We start from the raw sequence: 3,342 nt of genomic DNA, 5'->3' as shown, positions 1-3,342 counted from the left end.
GAATTACATAAATAAAACCTATAAATCTAAAAATGTGATTGTGATTGTCCTCAAAAACACTTGTCGTAATTTAACATAAATTTGTTAAAGGTTAAGTGAAACATTCCAATAATTAAATATATATATGGGTTTATTTGTGAAATAATAAAAAAAAAAAGAGAAATTAGTTTTGTAGAGAGAAAGGAAGAGAAAAGAGGAGAGAGAATGTGATTTTAGTTTGATAGTGAAATATAGTTTTTTTTGTTGGTTATCTCACCCAATTTCTCCGTAAAAACCAAGTTGTTATGGAGTAACCAAAGTTATCAATCACGAAGAAAAAGTAGAGTCTCTCTCCTCCCAACTCTCTCAAGTCCGATTGAGTAAAGTGGTTGCTCCGGTGTCTGGCCGCCATGTGAGTGTGCGTGCCAGCTCGTAAAGTGTCGTCCCTCCCCTCTTTCTCTTGTTTCGTTTGCTTCTCAGGTGCTTCTGCTCCCCCTCGTCTTGCTCGCGGCTCTGTCGTTTGATTGTTTTCCGGTTAAGGTCTTCGCTCGAGCGTTGGCTGGAATCGATCTGGACTCTGCTGGTGATGGATTCAAGGCACAGAGGAGGATTATTTTGCTCTCGGTGAAGTCGGATTTTAGGGTCTTAAGGGGACGGTTTTATTTTTTTCTCTTGGCAAGAAGGCGGCTACTTAGACGAAAGTCAAACTCGGGGTGTTTAGGGGCTGCAGATCTCTTGATCTGTTGCTTCTTGTGTTGCTGAGTGGTTGTCGATTTCTGTTCTTCTGGTTCAGCCAAGGCGTCGAGGTGAGCCTTTCCAGTTTTATCGGCTCCATGAATCACTCGAAGGCTCCGTTTAGCTCGAGTGCTCGTTTTAGCCAATAGGTCAAGTGTGTGTTGGACCCAGCGGTGGTGGCGCGTGGAGATTTGCGGTGTTGCGTTGCGTCGGTGTCGTCTATGGCTGTGGTGTTGTAATGCCTTCAGTCTCCGATTCAGTTGGTGTCTTCTTCATGGCGCTAGTTCTGGTCAACATCGGTGAAGCTTGTCGATATGTTTTCTTCGGTGTTGCTCGTTTTTTATTTGTGCTCGTTGGTCCATTGTCAATGGGTTCAACGCTTTGGACATGGTTAAGATTATCGGCTTTGGTTCTCAAAGTTTGAGCTTGGTGTTGAGTGTAGTGGTTTTCATATGGTATGTGATCCGCCTGCTTCTCATCAATGACACCATTTGGAGTATCAACGCATCCCAGTGCCATGTGTGATGATTTGTGGTAGTGTGGTCTCTAACCTTATTTGCAGGTCTTCGAGCTATTCCAGTCTAGTGTCGCAGCCTACTCGGGTCCATCTTTCTGCAGGTCCGCTTTGATAGGTAAACTTTTACTGTTCTGACTCAGCGGCTTTTGGCGTCAGAGGTGAAATTGTAAAGGCGGGCTTTCGGCATTCTCTTTTGGTTAGTGTCTCTTTGCCCTCTCTCTTCTTGGTTGTCATGCGCTTCATCATCGGTGAAGATTATGAGTTCCAATGAGCTCGTCGTGAACTAGCTACTCTGAAGACTACATGAGAAGACCTCAGTATCGGTGAATCTCTCTTTCTTGTGAGCATCTTCAAAGGTAAAGAACATAGATTGATGCATTTGGATATTAAACTTAGTCTAGCGGAACGCGTCAGAAAAATGGATCGAACGAAGCTAGATAACGAAATAATTTTTTTTTGGTGTTTTTGTGTAATTCAAGCTTGTAATCGGATTTTTATACCCTAATTTTGGGTTGAAATAATATATTTAATTTTTCTTTTCTAAGTTGTGGTAGTCTTATGGTAAAAAAAAAAATGTAAAGCAATGCTAAACATGTAAGTCATCGCTTCGATTACAGGAAGGGAGTTATCATTTGTGTTGCAGACGATATGATACGATGTCATGCTTTAAACCTCCATTAGAAAATTTTGGAATTTGGACTATTCGTCAATATCAATCCTCTAAAAGATTATTTGGACATCGGCTCAAACATCTAAAATTATTTTAAGAAATTAACAACTGTATTTAGTCCACATAAATTTATTTTAAAAAGTCAATATTCTAAGTTATAATTCTATAATAAAACCATAATATTCTAAAAATGCAAATAAATCGCTAGAAATAACACATCCGGTCATATCATATCGTTTGACATGAAACTGGGTATAGATTGAACTTTTGTTTCATAACTTTCTCTCTCATAATTGTTCAACTACTTTATTTCCTCTCAAGCCTTCCATATATTTATTTATATATTTCCTTTGAATTTTATTTCGATAATCCTTTCACAGAACGTCCCAATAGTCATCCCAAAGGGCAAAAGTACGTATCATCTCAAATAGACGCCTATCTTACTTGTTTGATTCAAAACAACACCCCATATTTATGTTTGCTAAACATATTGAACCATTATGAAACATATTGTTACTAAAAACACTTATATCTTGATTAGTGATTAAGTTTAGTCAATGAATCTAAATTGAGTATATATGAGAAACTGAGAGCATTTTCGAATTCATTCCATAATTTACTGTAAAATATAGTGAAAAATTGAATAACAAAGAAACAAAAATGGATTATTACATTTATGGATTAATTTTTTATTTTAATTCAATACTCGGTTTCTCGCCCTATGCTGTAGTAAATTATGGAACTAGATTGGAGATGTCCGGAGTCAGTGAATTAATAGAAGATAAAGGTAAAGATCAAGTGTCTCCACAGAAAAATTAAGAAACTGATATTTATATGCAAAAAAAAATTTATTGATGGGTGATTCCATTAATGTACAAATTTAAGAGGGTACTATCTGCAAGTAATTCATGAGGCTACAATGTTGTCTAATGAAAAGCCAAACATAAATTGATGTTACTTAGACGACAGACAACCCATGACTTCCGCATTAGTTGGATTCAATTAAAGTTTAATTAGAGGCCAAAACTTGACCTAATCATTGTATTTGGATGATAATATTAATAATTATGGGCTCACTAATTCTACGCATTTGTGGTGATTATATGTTATACTATTTATACGTGATTCATTAATAACATTTTATTCTCCTAACTATATATAATGTTATCACCAATATCGTTCAATAATGGTTTCTTGGTATCCCATCGTTCAAATAATTAGAACCACACAACTGTAAAATTCTTATTAGGAAATTTCATAACTTTTATTTTTTATTTGCTGGGACATACATACATACATACATACATACATTCATACATACAAATGAGTATATAACATGAAAAGTGTTATATATCTTATTAATTTGTTATACACGGTAAGGTTAAAACTTCTTGTGTGTTATAAATCCATGATATGGATATGTGGATTGCCATTAACCATC

This window comes from Brassica oleracea, chromosome C4 (assembly GCF_000695525.1).
Source record: "Brassica oleracea var. oleracea cultivar TO1000 chromosome C4, BOL, whole genome shotgun sequence".
Lineage (NCBI taxonomy): Eukaryota > Viridiplantae > Streptophyta > Magnoliopsida > Brassicales > Brassicaceae > Brassica > Brassica oleracea.
Note: the sequence above shows the minus strand (reverse complement) of the source record.